The sequence below is a fragment of the Hirundo rustica genome, chromosome 9 (assembly GCF_015227805.2).
Source record: "Hirundo rustica isolate bHirRus1 chromosome 9, bHirRus1.pri.v3, whole genome shotgun sequence".
NCBI lineage: Eukaryota > Metazoa > Chordata > Aves > Passeriformes > Hirundinidae > Hirundo > Hirundo rustica.
The window spans coordinates 15,788,656-15,806,799 of NC_053458.1; the positions used below are offsets into that span (position 1 = coordinate 15,788,656).

The following is an 18,144-nucleotide window of genomic DNA, read 5'->3' on the forward strand; positions in this document are numbered from 1 at the left end:
TATTCTCTCAAGTGCTCCTGTATGGGGCAGATCTTTGATACAAGATAGATCTTGTGACTCTGATATTAGAAGAGGTAATAACCTGTGTTTTGTCTTTTTGGTTAATTAAAAGCATGCTATGTGCAATCCTCAGCAAATTAGGTACTGAATCTTGAATATTTAGTGCATGGTGAACATACATCAAGGCATTTGTTTGCTGACAGTGTACAAAAAGCCACTCTCCAAACTTTCATTTTTACTTATTTTTAAGAGTGAAAGGTGAATGAAAGTGTGTAATAATCTTACTTTGAGCTGTTGCTCATTCATAAGTTAAACCTGAAATGCTTTGCATTTCAGTGTAATGATCCTTTTAATCAATAAATTCTGAACTATGGCTTGGCTGTTGTCTTCTAATCAGGCTTCTGTAAAAAGAAAAAGGCTGCCAGATGTTTGGTACCAAGATGCAGCTACAACCTTCTGGCGCTAGTGTTTGTGACATTGCATGTTGTCAGATATGTAAGATACAGCAGTTGATAACCTTGCACTTTGCAAAGCCTCAGTCTTTGAAGATTTGTCTAAAATTTCCAGCCTGCAGATAATTAAATACTTTGGCCTCCTTTAACTGTGAACATTATTCTACTGTAGTCAAAAGCTAAGATTTAGCTGCACTGCTTTATAAATGCTGTATAATAGTTGCTGCATTCTGCAGAGTTACTATGAGTAGGGATTTTAGCCTTTGCAAGGATAGCATTGGAATTAGACTTCGGGAATTTTCGTAAAAAGGTTGTTTTTTGACCTTCACGACAAAACCACCATTTGGGCTCAGAATATGGAAGAATAAAGCTCTTCCTCCCACTAGTTCTTTAATTTGTGGTAAGAACACTGAAAATAAGAAATGTGGAGATGAGATTTTAGCTGCAGGGAAGAATATGTAACCTGATTTATAAAACTAGACCTTGTTGAATGCTTGTTTTACTCCAGCAAAACCTCCTTTGGTAAACGTCATGTGCAGGATTGAGTGGGTGGTCACCTGCTGGTTTGCAGAGAGAGGACAGGAAAGCAGTTTGCACTTGAGGGGTGCTGGGAAGAAGTAGATGATTTCACAGCCTGAAGTATATAAAACTTGCTCTGGTGTCAGTATGGGCAGTGGAATTTGACAAGAAGTGGGAGGGGAGAAGTGTGTGTGTGACTAGGGTGATACTTTTCGTTCTGAAAGGAAGAAGCAGGGTCTGGAATTCATAGTTTGACATTTTTGAATGTGAGAAAGAGGCCAAAGGAAGCTGGTGGGTGTTGGGACATGACTGATTTGCTCCAGTTTATGACGTAGGTGTGGACAGCAGAAGTCAGAAGGACAGCAAGAAATCACCAGGTTTTGTTTTAACTGAAGGGGAAAATGGAGTGGTAACCTGGGCACCCTGGCCTGCTCTAGGTCCTGATGTTGGAGCCTGGCAGTGCAGCTGTTTTTAGTTCACAACTTGAGAGCCACTTGGCTCTGGATTCCTGCCGTTGGAAACATCCTGAGGCAGAGAAGTCCCTAAAGAGAAGTGAAGTAGTTGCAGTTACATGAGCTTTTTCTCTGGGATCGCTGCAGAACCCCTGGATGGATGAGACAGGGGTCAGAGATGGATCAGTGTTTCCTCCAGACCTTATCAGATTTGCCTGCGGAAAGAGATTTGTGAGTTGAGCAATGGTGCTGTAAGAGGATTCCACGGCAGAGCGGGTGAATCTGGCTACTGGAACTTGCCCTAAGGAGCCAGACTCACCAGGGCAGCTTGCCTGAGTGTCTGGGTCCAGAGCCTGTTAAGTGGGAGTTAACACACACAAAGTATGTGGCTGAGCAATCCTTGTGCATTAACTTTGGTAACTTTTGTAAGGTATCTCATGTTAATTACCTTGCTGTTGAAAAGGTGAAAAGTAAGATTATTTTTTTTTTCTTTTTATTAAGCTGAACTAGAAATAGTCCCTATGGGTTTTGAGGCTTGGCCACAAGAAAATTACTTATCATGTGGTGTCACATCAGCTGAAATCCTCAGACAGTAAGGCTGCTGGATTTCCTGACACTTCTCCTAGTCCGTCACAATTCTTCCACCATTCAGACTGGTGTTTCTTGTATGTTTGGGTAACGGGGGTAACAAAGCTTATGAAACATGACAGTCTGTGAAAAATAAGTCTGTAATGTTCCTTCAGCTTTTCCACCGGGATAATTTTTCACATGTACATTTGCATTAATTGCAGTTGGCTTCCAGTTAATAAGTACGGTGCCCTGTGAAATTAATGGGTTATTAGGGTTGGATGGGTTCCTATGGTGCCCTTAGCACTGCAGCTTTCACTAGCTAGCTGTGCCTTTGCTTGTGTGTGCAGCAGAGTTGTTTACATGTTAGGAATATGCTAGAGGCAAGGAGAAAGGAACAGTTTTAATGTGATGCAGCTTAGATGCTCTGTGGGGGAGGCCTCAGAATTGTTCATAACAGGATCAAATGTCAATCAGTGTTTTGAGAAGAATAAAGTTACTGTTTATGAGAAAACTAAAAAATAGTATATTACATGCTTTTTCCTCCATTTCTGACTGTCTAGGAAAATGTCCCTCTCCTGTGGTTCTTTTGAACCCTGTGAGAATATCAGTGGTGCCTAGGAGAAGCATCTATGCAGACCTCTCCTTTTGGCTCCAGCCACTCCTGAGCTTCCTTTGGTAAGGAAACAAGTAATATGCCAGCAAGCTTCCTTGAGCTCTTCTGTGAAAATCCTGGTGATCCTTTTGCTGAGGATGCTGCTGGAACATTGTGGCTGCTATTACATTTCTTTTACAGGCACACGTGGGGATTTACTGCTCTACAGAGTAAGAAAAGTTACCCTCACATCAAGTCATGAACGTGAGAAAATGGCTTCTCCTTCATTGCTAGGGAGGAGCGAAAGAAGTGGAGAAGAAAACAGCTGAAAACCTCCTCCTCTCCCTCCAGAGCTATTTTTTGCCAGTGACAGAGAACGGTGGGATGAGCAAAGCTGATCTATATCTGCAGCAGGCTGTATCCCCAGGAAGAAACAAGGAGAGCCTAGCTGTGGAGGAGGCAGCATCCGAAGTCAAAGCGCTTCTCTACCGGTTCTGCACCTGCATTGTTTTGCATTGTAGGCAGGTGTGCTTAAAATTTGTCAAGAAGGGGCTGTCACAGTTTGTCTTAGATTATGCCTCATGTGTCAGCTGTTAGGGCAACAGGCTGGGGTTTGGAAGAGTAGCTGGGGAATGCAGCTTGTGGAGAAAGGGTAGGGATGGGGAGGGGAGGGCTGGAGAGGGATCATGCATAATGTGTCAGAATAAAAGGCTTTTCAAGCCAAGGCTAGGTGCCTGCTAGAAATGCTTTCTAAAACCTAGCAAATGCGCCATCAGGAATTCCATTTACCAGAATTCAAGCTCTTCTGATTGTGTGGCTTCTTGCATTTTCCTTAGAATGGTTTGGTGTTGAACCAGTGTCCTGATGTGTTGTGTTGTCTGGGCCTGTCTCCCAAGGGAGATACTTTGGATAGTTACTCCCAAGTAAATGCTGTGTGTCATTCTGGAGTTAAGTGCTTGTCTTCACATGCCATTAAGAAATTATTCCAGTCAGCTGAAGGTGTGAATTTAAAGTGAATTGCTTCAACTGTTCGACATCTTTGAGGGAAAATAATTGAGAGTCACTCTGATTCTGAAGGAAAGCATCTGAAGAAGGTCTCAAGCAGTTTAATCAAATCAGGTTTTTAATTTGCATGGTTTTTGTCTTAAGAATTAATCCAAAGTGCCTTATGCAGACAAAGTCTCAAAGTGGATTATATTGTATAGGAAGGCTGTTCTTAAGGATTTGAGAGGGTTTATGTGGATGCAGATGTATTACTAGTCAGGAATAGCACTTGTATTTTAAAGTCACCTTGTACTTACATCTGAGTTAATTTTTCAACCTTCTGACTGCTAACCTTAAGCAGAAATTATGAGAGGATGTTAACTGACTTTAGTGTTTTCAATAGACCTTTGAAACGCTGCTGATGGCATCCTTCAAGCTGTCGCTAACTGTGTAATGACTGAAAATTTCAGTAGAAACTTCTAGTTCACATATTTAATCTTTTATAGTGAGTGGAATGCACTTTAGTGGGTAAAGCTGCTGATTTCTTCTGGGATTTTCTAAGCTGATGGAAGGAGGGTGAAGGAAGTTAGAGGAGTACAAGCCCTCTGAGCAAATCTTGGACTTCCACCCCAAACTGAAATTCCTCCCATCCCATACAAAGTTTTGTGGGTTTTTTTCAGACATGCGTATGAAGCGGGGACCCTTAGCAAAATCTGGGTAGTAGAAAAAGGCTGAACATTCTGTTATCTGAGGCTTTTGGCAACCTGCATAGTTACGTTTACCTCAAGCCTGAGAGGAAGGGTCAGAGGAATCTGGCAGAGGGATTGTGCACTTCAGACTGAACTGTCTGTGCAGACTGGCAGTTTTGCATATTTACTGCCTAATTCAGGGTGAATTTGTTGGAGAAGCTATAGGCAGAGCTCCCAGTTTTGCATTTCAATGTATTGCGACAGGTTTGAGTTTTTTTCTTCCTTTACTTTTCTTCCTATTTTAATAGAAAGGAATGTCTGAACTGCTGTAGGTATTTTTCCTCAGTCATTTTCAGTTGTGCAAAATAAGTTGCAGTGGCTGATGTACAGCAAGAAGACAGATTATTGCCTTTTCAATTACTGAATTTAGACTTGTGAAACATAGGAAGGAATTTCTAATTTAACTACATTCATGCAAGTATGAGTTTCAGCAGCCATGTGAGATTAGGTGGAAAGGACCATCGTGTATGTTGAACTGCAGAATTCCATCTGTAGACTGCTACTGCCATGCTTCTAGAACACATAACAGATCACTGTGTATGGATAGTTAGCATATTATTTAAGTAAGGTTGTGAAAATGGAAGGTTCTGAATGATTTCCTTACTGTTGAGGCAGGTGTAAAGTCAAATGTCGTTTTCTCGCTGAATACTTTGCTTTATTGCCCTGTGAAACTCTTGCTCCTAGAGACTAAGGACTGATTCTGTACTAAGGTTTGACAGGATGGGCAATTCCAGGTAGAGCACAGATGCCTTCACCTTGGGCAGATGAAGGATATTGTATCCACACTCTGAGTGCATGTGCTTTGCACTGCCTTTCTTGGTTGAGGAGCAGTGCAGTTTCTGTGGCAGTGTCCCACTGGGATCAGACTGAGGTCAGTCCATTTTGCCTTGTTCATCAAACAAGCAGCAGATGGCTGCGTTTGCAGAAGCTGTTAACCAGAGTGAGGGCCCGGCTGTTTGTGGGAATCTGAATTTCTGTGTTGTCCAGTCTGGTTGACTTACCAAGTTGGTTACTTGCTAAATACCTCATCTTTACAGTCAAGGACTAGATTTTGAGGTGCTTTTTAGAGATATCTGGAATGGCTGATCAGCAAATGTACAGGTTTGTTTCCCTTTGTACACTCTTTACTTTTGGTTGCCTCCAGAGTGCTGAACGTCCTGTTGGCATCATGGAAAGATGTTCAGTGCCATGGAAATTTAGCCCACTACAGGTCAATTCTTGTTTCAGGTCTTCAGCTGAAAAGCTACTGTGGACTTTGGTGTTACACAGCTAGAAGCTGGTGGTTGGTTGTTCTGAAGACCTTGATGAAAAGTCTGTAGGCATGCAGACAGTTTTTCATAACTGTTGGTATCAAGGGTCTTAAAACCAGCTGTGCCAGTATAGACGAGGAAAGAGTGGGAGATTGACTTAATTGTATTCCAGCTAGTTTGACATTAATAGTCACCAAAATACTGGAAAGTTTAAAGCAACCAGGACTCTGAGATGTAGTAAAGCTGTGTCTTCAAAGGCATCTGATGCAAGGGGGATGGAGACAGTGGAACCCGTTGTGGTCTTCTGCTACTCCCTGGCTCCTTCCAAGTCCTGTCCTTGTTCCCTTTCTCAGCAGCAGCAGAGGTAGTCAGTGAGGACTGCTGTGCCCCTTGGGGACTCCTGTCCTGACATGTTACTGCTCTGTGATATTGCAAAAGTAAATAAATTAAGAACTGACTAACGGATGTTTAAAAGTTAGTCACTTGTGGTGAATCATTGTCAAATGGGAATGCTTCTAGAAACCTTGTTTTAAGGATTGAGGTGAGGCCAGATTCCATTGAACCTTTTCATCAAGTAGGTAGAGACAAGGATAGGATCTGTACTGATAGAATTGGCAGGCCACATCACACCAGGCAGTGTGGTAAACAAGGACAAGGCAGCTTGTACACCGAAATTCACTCAGCCTGGTGAACTGTATCAATCAAAGGTGCAATTCAATATAATCTGAAATATCATGGGGCCTGCAGGTATTGTACCTCAGCGTGGTGACAGAATTGGAGCTTGGGGAGAAGACTGCTTGGGGGTACAGCAAGTCAACAACTGGGCATGACTGCTGTCTTGCAGGGCAGCAAAGGGGTATAGCTTTGGGTGTAGGAGGGGCACTGGGCAAAGGAGGGTGAGTCGTTTACAGTTCTGAGATCATGAGCAACCTGTTGAAAATGGAAGTGAGTCCACAAGAGTCAGAGGAGATACTTGAAGGCTGACTGGTGTTTAACAGGGAGAGCCTGAAAGGTTCATTCTGTTGCTGGGTTTGTTGTTTCTTGATAGATAAGTGGAGGAACTTGATAATTGATGGGAAGCACATTCTGGGGGAGAGCATGCTAAAATGCAAACAGGAATGACACAGAACTGATGGCTGGGAGCTGCAGTCAGGCAATTGGAAATAAGTGCATTTGTAATGAGAGAGCGTAAGTGCTAGAACAAATAATAAATGAGGGAAAGTGGTGGATTCCACTCAAAATATTGCCAGGGCTGATTGATTTTCTGAAAGTGTACTCTGTGCTAAATGCAGAAATTATTGAGAGTAGTGATATGTGACGTCAAACTGACTTCAGTAAGTCAGTCATAGATGAGACTATACAAACCTGCAAACCAAAGTGTTCTTCACGTGTGCTGCACAGTTGAGCATCATCTGGCCTCTCTGCTAGAAAGTGTGTGTGTGTATATATGTATGTGTGTAAATATGTATATATGGTGTGTATTCTACAAGAGAGGCATATACATGGGTGGTGCCTCTTGGCCTGAGATATGTAGCTCCTCGGTTAAATATTTCAAGAGCAACTGAAGAAACTGGAATCCACAAGTTGTGACCCAGAGTTTCCTAACCATGCATATGGTTCTTCATGAACTCAAAGTGGGAAACATGACTGCATTTCCACTCTGCTTATGCTAGGAAGTAATTGCTCTCTGCGGGGCAGGCGAACTTGTGTGTAATGCTGTCTGAACTCCTCTCTCTCTGGAGCTGACCTTTCTTGCATATAACCAGTTTTGGAATCTTTCTGCTGTTCTTCTCTTGCAAAGCAGCAGCTTAGATCGTTCTGTTCCTCTTCTTGAAGGCGCATCTAAAGGAGTGTTGAGGAAAAGTAGAACAGAATGGAGTAAGTGCACCAGCGGGCTCACAAGCAATGAGTTTATGAGTAATATTTTGGGGGGATGGGAAGGTTGGGTGTGGTTTGCTTTTTTTTTTCTTTTTTTATAGCGGACAGTTAATTTCTGAAACTTACTGCTGCATGATACCATTATGGGTAAGAATTGATAGGATTCTAGGAAGGATTAGATGTCCAGGAAATTTATTTAGTTTCACGTAAATCTGTATGATTCTGTTCTGGGTTTATAAAAGTGTTGGAAACAGTGGGATCTAATGTGGTGGACTGATTATTCTGTAGCTGTTTACTAGGAAACGTCTTTTGCTGTATCTGTTTCTAGCTCCTTTCACAACAGGAACTGGTGATTCAGAGTTCTGTTTCTAAATTTAATATAAGAAGGAGCGTAATTTGGGCTGAAGGAACACTGAGGGTGTGTGTATGGAGGGGAGGTGGTGATAAAGGGAGAACACACCCTGTGTGCTAAAATGTGTCATTGTGCCTCTATTTGCAGGGCATACATGCTGATCTACAAACAGAATATGCATGGATTAGAGTAGCAAACTGCTTTTTGAACACTCAGCTTTTCAGTGATGATAATTGTACAGTATTTCTCTGTTGTACTAAAGTAGTTGATCTGCTTTAAAAAGAAACCATCTTTGAGGATTGATAGCATCAGAAGTGGAGAAATAGAGCAAGGAGATTTAAGTTATGGGAAGAAGAAGGCTTAGCTGTGTTTTTGTCAGACAAAAGTCTTCAATTTCCTTTGTAATTACCTCTTGACACTTGTTTTGGAGAAAGCGTCTCTCTGTTCTTAAATGGAGAGTTACAAATGCTGTAATTTTCATTACGTTTTTCTTTTCCCTTTTCTCCTTCCCAAGGTTGCATGTAGGTGAGACAGGCACACCCACGACTTTATTTGTTGTGACAGTTGCATCTGGTAAATACAAGTGGACAGAAAGTATTGATGGGAAGGTGCAGGTACAGGCATAATGATTGCGAGGGTTGTTTCGCTGCTGCTTCCCTTTCACGGTTTCCAAGCCCTGGGAGCAGTGTATACCTCGGTGTGCTCTTGAGACGTCACGTGGAGAGCAGAGAGCTCCTCTGTGTTGGTCACTGTGTCCACACGGAAACGCCGGGACGTGATCAAAGCGAACCGATCAGCTCTGCATGGGTCTCGCAGCCCACGTCTGTTCACCGCCCGAGTCTGGGTGGATTATAGTCTGCAGGATTATAAAGAGAGGGAAGTCTTAGAACAAGAACATGAGAAAAACGGTGATGTAGTTAAAGTTCTAAAACTTGGGCAGGTTCAAAAGATAGAGCATTTTAGCGTTGCTGTCCTTGTAGATGGGAATGGTTATTTTGTTGTCACGCCATTTGTGGCGCAAAGATGAGGACCAGTGAGCAGGCTTTCTTTGAAGTTCTTTGCAAGAATAAAAGGAACTCATCAGTCCTACCTCTAGGGGGAAGAAAGGTCTGCCTTTCTAGCTTAATGTATTGCTAATCTGGCAAAGAATCAAGATACTGGACTGTGAACAGAGGAAAACACCACATTGAAGTCACAGACGCCATGAATTGGCTCTTAAGAGCTGCATCAAGAAACACAGTGAATTGTGATATTTTGTGGCTTTTGTATGACTGCCATATTTTTCCCTGCATGCAGTCATTCCAGCACAAGTTAAATTCTTGGTTGTAGAAAAGCTAAATGTTTTTGAATGCCGAGTCTAAAACACAGATGATATACTGCAGCAAAAGACTCTCATGGGATTTTTTTACGAGATGGCTTTTATTTGTTAAATGAGTTTTCAGTAGTTCTTCAGAACATGCTGTTGTATTGTTTGTGTGATGTCTTACAGTGTCACTGGTCTGATCTGGACCGTGGTGACTGAATAAATTGCATCATTTTCTGACTGTGGAAAGATGTCTTGATCTGTAAGACACATTTGTGTATATGTGCATCTTGTAATGTAATTGTAATCATAAATTAAAGATGTTCACTTAATGGCAAATAAGAGCTGTATTCATAACTCTTGCTGTTCTTGTCTACCCACAGGAGTTCCAAGAGTCAGAGGGGATCACAGAGGAAACTGAAGCTGCTTTTGTACTTTAAGGGGGGGGAAAGTAATGAAATAAGTTATGTAGTCTAAGTCATCTTGAAAATGGAGACTTTTAAGTGGTCTTTGGGCTTCCACCAAGAAGCACGCTGCTGGCATTTAGGTTTTGTGCATTAGAGAAAATAAAACACTAGAAATCCCTTGGCTTTCGTCTACAGAGAAATAGCTACACTTTGCTGCTGTGTTTTGGCCATGTTAGGTTTTGGCATGGTTATGGTAATTTGTAATTTTATGTCCTGTGGGTTTTCAGTGACTTAAAATTACTGAGAAGAAGTAGTTTGCCCTGAAGTGGTTGGTGAGATGGTGTTACAGTTGGCAGGGAGACCTTCTCTAGGAGTTGGAGGATCAGACCCTCTAGTGTGTTGTGGCTTTGACAGTGACAGATGTCACAGAGGAGGACTGAAAAAAACTGTAGTAGTTGGCTGTGCTGTTGCAGCGTGGTTGATTGTTCCTTGCTGGTCCTTGCCTTAGATGATAGAGGTGTAGACCTTGTAATTAAAAAGCTCAAGTGTAAGTCTCACTGGGAAAAGTTGAATGTTTTATGTTAATATGATTATGCTTTTGCTCATTGCTAAAAAACTTCCATTTTTGAGTCTGTGTTGTAGTGAAGATTTATTGAGATCTCTGGTCAAATTGCAGCTATTCACAAACAGCAACTCAGAGGCAAGAAACCAGTTTATCTCACTTAATTTCAAACAGTGCCATCATCACATTATTTTTTTTGTTAACTGAAGGCAATAAAGATTCCCTAATGAATGAGTCATAATAGCATTATTGCTCTTATTTATATAACTTGAGATCTTGTAGTCTAATCCTGTTGGCCTTTACCTCCATAACTGTTTTAAGTTTTGATGGGGATTTTGTTTCTGTTTTAAACCACATCATGATTACTCATTTCATACAGTCAGTTTTTTCTCCCCCGCTTCAGGGGTAAAAGTAAAGCTTTATTTACAAGTTGCTTCTCGTAATTTGGCAAAGTAAGTATCAGTGAATATGTCCAGCTTCAGCAAGTAAGTCCATGTGGTGCACTAAGAAGCACTATACCCAGATCAGCTATGCGTGGAGAACCTGGCTACACTCCCAAAGGAAGAGTTTCAGTAACTGGAAAAAAGTGGTTTTACTTGTGAATTGTACACCGGCATGGAAATACCAAAATTTCCTGCTACTTTGTATCTTTCAATGAGACATTTGTTCAATCACTTTTCATAGTCGAGTTGCATAGTAAGGAGTAATTCCAGCACACTGCCAATGCTTGAAAACTTTTTTTTAGGATGACTTTACTTTGCGATTACTCCTGAGATCAGAGTTGCTGATGTAGAGAATAAAAGATTTATTCCAATTTCTAGCCCATGGCAGAAACTTAAACGTTCTTCCTTTTCATAACTGGTCAGTCTTGAAACTCTGCCTTCCTCAAAAACTCTTCTGTGTTATACAGTATGAAATCTGATGCAATTCAGCGGAATTTTGGGGCCATAATCCTTTTGAAACAGGATGACACACTGCATAATGGAGTAAGGCTTTGATCTAGTTTAGGGAATTGAACTTTTTATGCACTAGAAATATCAAGTGTTAGCAGAGTCTGCCTTGTCCAAAAATCACTTTTTTTTTGTTTGCTTGCATCAGTTTGAAGAAACTGACCAAGACACAGGAGCTGGAGGTGCAAGGCGCACGGAACATACAATTCAGATATTGTGCAAGGCAGTGAGTGGCATCCGAGGCACAGCATGAGGAGCCAGACGGGGTGCCCCTACTGAGCCAGGAGCAGCATTGTCACAGTGCCCTGTCTCATACAGAGTGCTTTAACCCAACAGGGGCTCTGCCACTCGGAGCACAGCGAGCTGCACAATAAGCTCTTAGCCGTGTTTCAAGACTAGGCTGCAACAACAGTGCCTGCTTACGTGTGGTGAGCGAGCATCCAACTTTGGTGCTATAATCCAGGGCTTCTTCATAGCAGACATGGACATGGCTGTGTCCATATGCAAGAATTTAGTAGCACATCACCCGCCTTTTAAAATCACCATTTTGGGTCTTAACTGCTAGGTCAGTGGGTGCTACGTGTGGATGTCCCGAGCTTTGTGATGGGGTTGAGAACAGTGCTTCATTTGGCTTCCTAAAGCAAATCTGTTCTTGGGAAATTGAAACCGCTGAAGGCTTAAAGGAGTAATTTACTTAAATTTTCATTAATCCAAAGCTGCTTGGTGGTTTTATATCTAAGAGAAAGGGTTTTTCTTTTAGCCTTTGAGGAACTTGAAACTGAGATTAGAATTGCTGTTTAGTCTAAAAGGGAACAAAACCTATCATGCAGTTCTGGGCCTTGATAAAATTTTTCTTATTAAAGAAAAAATGTACTTCAGGCATGATTTGGCAGGCAGAACTCTTGGTCAAAGACACACTGTTACAAAACTTTATCTTAAAGGGATGGCTTCAGTCTGGCCGTGACAAATCCCAAACTCTTTGACTGATGGGTATGTAGTCATACGTATATTATTGCTGTACACCCACACGCACAGGCAGTGGTCCAAGTGTGCGATGAGATAACAGGAAAATGTAAATAAAGCAGTCGTCCCAATGTTCTTGAGTAGATCCTTGTGAAAATAATGCCAGTCAGACTTACAAATAGGTCTGTATGGAGGATGACCTGCGTTCAGCTATGACGTGATACAGGTCACTGTGTGGGAAATTGTGGCCATTTTGTGTTTTATTTTGTGTTGAGTCAACAACCTGAAATGCAAACCGAGAGCTCAAGTAATCTCTGTCGTCCCTGGTAGTTGCAGGATGTCTCCAGGCTGCCGTGTTCTGAGAGGGGTGTTTGCAGGCCCGTGCCAGCTGATCACTGTGAGTGCCTGGAGCTCTCTGCATCCCTGGGGGGAGAACACTGTAGTTGTTCACTCTCACCACCACCCCTGCACCACAACTGTTGTTTTCTGGTGTTGTTACAACGTTAAAACATCATTTGCTCCGTCCTTGCTGCTGTGTGCGTAGGTGATGCCTAGTCCATCACCCATGCCTATAGAAGTACTGCTGCACGTGATGTTAGGAATTTGCTTAGAGCAAGTTCTTGTTCTGCTCCGGACGCCAGGGCAGCTGGGGGGGCTGGATTGCACCTTTTTCTGAAAGCCTTGCATTATGCTCTATGTTAGTCACAGTGAGAGCCAGGATACTGAAATTGCTGATGTACTTGCACAAGCCCAGACCTTCCATTTCTTCTTTTTTTTTTTTTTTTTTTTGAAATCTTGGCATGTTGGTGGAAGGGCTGGGAGGTGATTTAGAAGGTGAGGACCTTTCTTCTGCCAGGTCACTATGATGTAGTGCTGTGTCCTGAACTTGCCTTGCTGGTTATTCATGCTTGCACAGAATCTCCTGGGGACCTGACTGGGGCCTGCTGAAGGATGTGAAAATTACTTACAGCAGCAACAACAAAACCTGATTGTTTTGTTTTCCTCCAGTTAGAAGGCACTCTGCTTTTATTTTTGTAGCAGCTGGGGAGCAGCTATTGCGCTACCCTTAAGTGATGTGAAATTTGCTAAAACGAGTTCAAATGGAGAGCACCTGGGATAAGGGGAAACTGCCTGCAGAATAAAAAAGCTGCCTCTGCACTGATTTTCTGATGTGGTGGTCCAAGCAGATGTTGGCTGTAAAAGGCAAACAGACAGTGACATGGGACATGGGTGCATGTCTGTGAAGATGGCTGCTAAAAACTTTATTAAGAGTGTGTGGAAGCCTGAGGTAATCATGGAAAGGTCATAAGTGGTGGAGCAGGAGTTGTGTCTGTCTGTAAATGGGATTGGATAAAGTGTCCCCTTTCTGCATTTTTATTTCACTTGAAGTGAAGTATACACTCAGCTTCATTATCTATTTTAAAACAAATTTGACTGGAAAGGAAAGCTTCATTGCCCATTTCACTGGAAAGGTAGGTTTCAAGAGCTGTTACATTTAGTACCTTATTTTTGAGATAGCATCAGTCTCAAACCAATGGGAAGGAGTATGGCTAAGTATATAGGAATACTGTAATTGTAAAGGGATTTATCTGGACATAATGTTAAGCCTTCTCAAAGATTGCAGTGTGTTAAAACATTAAATTTGATTATACTTTAATCAGGCTCTTATTCCACATCTTTTTCTGGAAGCCTGAGGGAGTTTGGTGTTTTGCTTTGAATGTTACAGCCACAAACATGCTTATCATTGCCTAACAAATAATCACTTTTAGACTGTGAGCCTTCAGGGGCAAGGGTTGTCTGCCCACTCCCTGCTGGAGGGCCCTCGGTGCAGAGGTTACAGTTCAGCTGGAGCATTTGAGTCAAATCATAATATAAATTCAGCAATAGTAAATATTTAAATTTGAGGCTGTATGGATCTGTTAGTGCTGGTGAATGGCATTAAGCAGTACAATGGAACCTTATTGATCCTTTTTGCAGAGCTGAAAGCTTGCTTGTTAGAGCAGGAATGCTGCAATCTGGGAGGACAGCAAGTCTTGGAACATTCTTTCTGTTCTTAAGTCAGTGTTTTGAATGGGGTTTTGAGAAAATAAAGCATAAAAAAGAAGGAGGTGATCTGAACTCATCAGCAAAATTTCAAAAGAGCCCCCAAAAATATGTGTTGCAGTGCAATTACTTTTTATGTAAAAGTACTGAAGTACACACCCTGAACCAAACAATTATGGGACTAGATGGACTAAGCAAATAGCTTATCTCTTACAGAAAGCAGCTTAAGTTTAGAAGAGGGAAAAGAATTATAGTAAACTGAAATAAATCCCTTTGAGGATAAATGCTTCAGCTGCAGGCATTTTTCCTGGCATGAAACCACTGGAGGTTCAGCTATTGGAAGCTTGGCAGGAATGTGGTAACATTAATAACTCATCCTTCATCTGCTGATCAGAGTTTTATGTGAGAAGTCGTCGTTGTTACCCATCTGGCAGGATGTCTGAGGTGTAGAAGATCTCTCTGCTTGATAAAGAGCAGGTAGGGTTGGCAGCAGGCTGTCCTTTGTGTGGTGCCTGCCCTGGGTCAGGGGAGACCAGGTGCTGGGGGGTGCCAGGGGTGCTCGGCTCTTATCTGCAGTAGTTTCTGTGACACAGCTTTACAGCCGGGCCTTGGCTTGAGCAAGGAAGTATCCCCTTCTCCCTGGGGATAAAAGAAGCTATGTGACATTTAAGTAGGAACAAAGTTAGACTGTTGTCCCATAAAGAGTGGAGAGTTTGTATTTGGAAATTGAGGGCCCAGCCTATTCATTGAGCTGTAAACTGGCATTTTATTTTTTTATTTTTTTTTAATCAAAGCAGCAGAGTCTGTAAAAGGAAAGGTGGACTTTTTCATATCCTGATTCTCAGCTGCTTAATGCACCCTCATACTGCTCTTGCCACAGAAGAAGTCTTGGCAGAAGCAGAGGGACTCCGATGTGTGAGTAGGAGGCTAGTGTTTACATGTAGCTTCTTGTGTCACTGGGCACTTTTTTGTGTGAATGCGTATGGGTCATTTGCTTTTGTTATTTTAATTTGTTAATTTAAGTGTGATTTTTCCTAGATTGCTTTTAGCTAATGGGTATAATACCACTGCAGATATTTGAAAATACAGTAGCTTGTCTGTGTGCAAATCTTTATGAAACTTCTGTTCAACATGTAACCCAGTGAGAGTCACTGTGTTTGCAGGCTGAAGAGATGAAACAGCTCAGATAGAGAACAATGGAGCCTGTTCTTTAGTTAAAGGAACTTTTTTTCTCTTCTTGGCTCTAGATCTCCATGAGGATGCTGTAAATATTCCAGTTCAAGGTTGCTGACATGTCCACTCAAAATAAAAGGAAGGAGAAAGTATTAGTTGGAAGTAATTTACTTCAGTTTCTTGGTAAACCTGCTTCCATATGGGTAGGAACACAGTTTAGAAATTAAGTAAAACAAGACTTTAGTACCATGAGTTAAGATGGAGAGTTCATTTTGCCCTGAAGAGGGGCTATTAAAATATACAGCAAAGTGAACTTCAGCAACACGTTTCTTTCTCTTTGGTAGGCACTCCTCCTTATTCTTTAGGTACATTTAGGGTGTGTAGTTAGAGCTACTAATATATTCTGTAATAAGATTTATATCTTTACATTCTGTGGCTTAAAATTACAAAACTATCAGCTCCATGTATGCCAAGTTCAATTTCTTACCACTTTGAAGTTGCCCCAGTTCCAAGTGAATTCGGAAGGAGACAGAGAAACTGGCAGTGTGTGTGGCTGTGCATCAGAGGGATTGCATGAGTTGCTGAGTGCTGTCTGTCTGAGATAAAGCAATTTCATGTAACAAGCTTTGTAGCCATGTGGACTTATTTATGTAAAAGCAAATTTGAATAACTTGGATATAAACCATTTTTAACTGTTCTATTTTTCAAGTTTCTAAACAAAAAAGGAAATAAAAGTTTGTTACATTTTTTTTCTTTTTTCTCTTCCAATCCTTTTAATTTATTTTTAATTGTATTTCTGGGTTGTTTTTAGTGATAAAAAGCAGCCTCTAGGGACAAGAGTTACCAGATGTGCTTTTATTTTGGTGCAGCTTGCTTTTGCAACTTGATAAATTCCCAAAGTGCTCTGGTTAGTAGAAGTGCCAGATGTTTACTGTGTGTTCCTCTACTTCTGATAGTGGTCATGAAAACGCTGTAGAAACCTCACAGCCTAAAAGAGGGGAACAGCAGATTTAGAAATAGCAAAAGGATTAAATGTTTACACTTGAGGGCAAGCAGCTGCTAGTTTATTGTGTAATATAACTTCTAATTGCATCGTACATCCATGCCATAGCAGGTTAAATCTACTTCAGTAGCTCTCAGTTGTTTCTGCACTTGAGTAAAAGTGCTTGGTGTTAAACTGGGAGTCCTGCAACCCAAGTTGGGCCGTCTTTTCAAGGTAATTGGTCTGGCTGTTTTGGGAATTCTGTGAAATGAGGTACAAAGTGTCTGCTCACTGTTTTCTCTTTCTGGCTAGGTGAAAGAGAAAATGCTGTTGGAAACTTGGTTACTCAGCCTTGGCGGTGCGACTTTGATCGCTGGGGATGAGCTCCCTCAGATAAAAGAAGGATGAATTGGCATTGCATAAATAAGAGAGGTGTAGCAGCAGTGTAAGGGCAGGAGCAAGTGTGCCAGGGTACAGCCAAGGCTGCTCTTTCCCATTGTGTGCCAGGTCCTTGCCACTCTGCTGTAGGATTTGTGTCGTGGCAGCTGTGCCCATGATATGCCTGTGCATTCATGGACTGCTGCTTACAGGTATGAAAAGCATCTTGAGTATTTACCCTGCTGGTGTCTCATTAGTCGCTCTTGTGGTTTCTTGTGTGCCACCTTGCTAGGTAGTTTGTTTTGTAACTGTAAAATCACATGTGGTAAACTGACTTCAGCTGGAACACATCTGATCCTGAGCTCTTTACCAGATACAGAGACCCTTGAAGAGGGATGCTCAAGGACCACTCTCTCCAGTCTTGTTTGCTGCTCCCGTCTCTTCTCTCCTGCCCTTCATGGTCTCTGACCCTGCTAACCTGTGAGAAGTAAGGATGGAGCAATGCTGTGAACATCCAGCTTAGGGTCTCCCTGCGCTTTCTGAAGTATATTGGGCACCTGCTCTGCACTCTGAAGCCTGGGGATAAATGTCAGTAAAACTTGAAGCTTGCACTTTTGGTCAAAGCAGCTACTTTTATAAGAGCGTGCTCAGAAATACTGCACTAGGCAAAGTGAGAAGTTCATTTTCTGTGCTCTGTAGACAGAGAATTTGCATGCAGCAAATACAGTTAGTTGTGTTAATAATTTTGGGGGAGCTTTAATTGTGTTAATAATCTTTGGGTGCTTTGGGGAACTCTCAGATATATAAAAATGGGCTCCTGTTTTGAAAGTCATCTTTAAACAGACCTCTCCAGTCATTTACAGCAAGGCAAGAATGAGGTAAGATCTGACAGTTTATTGTTAGGGTAATAATGGCTGCTAATACTGCTTTTTAAATATCACATTGATTACAAAACCATCTGTGTAGGAGTGATGTATGGCACTAGACCTTCAAAGAACTGGTAAACAAGGAAGATTCAGTGTAAACACATAAAGAGCAGCATCCAAAAGTAGGTTAGAGTGTTACACAACCTGAAAATGCCCAGCTTTGAAGGGAAGCATTTTTGAAGATTTTAAAAAAAGAAAAGAATGGGTTTTATAGATTTCAGTTTTGTAAATGGTACTAACTTGACATTGATTATGTAAGAATCTTATTTTTGTCTCCAGCTTACTGAAGCCTAATATTTCTTTACACAGTCCAAGAGAGATAAGATTTTGATAATTTTTTGTTTTGCAAGTTACTGTCAGTGAGGTTCATGTTGTTCATAAAGGTGATACTTCCTTAACCGGAGAATGTATTTGCAGACTATATCAGAAATTATATATATTATATAGATAAATATAGAGAGAGATATTATATATCCACTTTAATGGAAGGTCCAAAATTGTAGCTGTGCAGTTTGGGCAGTGGGATGGGGGAACTGAGGAGATGGGTTAGATGTGGGGGGTTTTGTTTGGTTGCTTTTGTTTCTCAAATAATGAGTGTACGAGTTGTGATAATTATCCCTCTTTGATTGTCTAAGTGTGTTATCAGATAAAAGCATCAT

General features: G+C 41.5%; 2 protein-coding genes across 7 annotated transcripts in view; one reads left to right on the forward strand and one right to left on the reverse strand.

Moving 5' to 3' along the window:
- The window catches only part of KYAT3 (kynurenine aminotransferase 3), a 411,900-nt gene that overhangs the window by 147,415 nt on the left and 246,341 nt on the right, over window positions 1–18,144 (reverse strand). The gene's annotated exons all lie outside the window — the stretch shown is intronic.
- Window positions 1–18,144, forward strand: part of LRRC8D (leucine rich repeat containing 8 VRAC subunit D) — a 51,816-nt gene that overhangs the window by 21,710 nt on the left and 11,962 nt on the right. The window contains exons 3-5 of one of the 6 annotated variants that reach the window (XM_040072758.2): window positions 2,554–2,668; window positions 2,787–2,815; window positions 2,937–3,110. The exons of 2 other annotated variants lie outside the window; for them this stretch is intronic. The gene's annotated coding sequence lies outside the window, so the exon portion shown is untranslated. Of the gene's footprint in view, window positions 1–2,553; window positions 2,669–2,786; window positions 3,211–18,144 lie in introns of those variants that run through there. 3 more of the 6 variants (XR_009208140.1, XM_040072756.1, XM_040072759.2) reach the window with 3 other exon arrangements.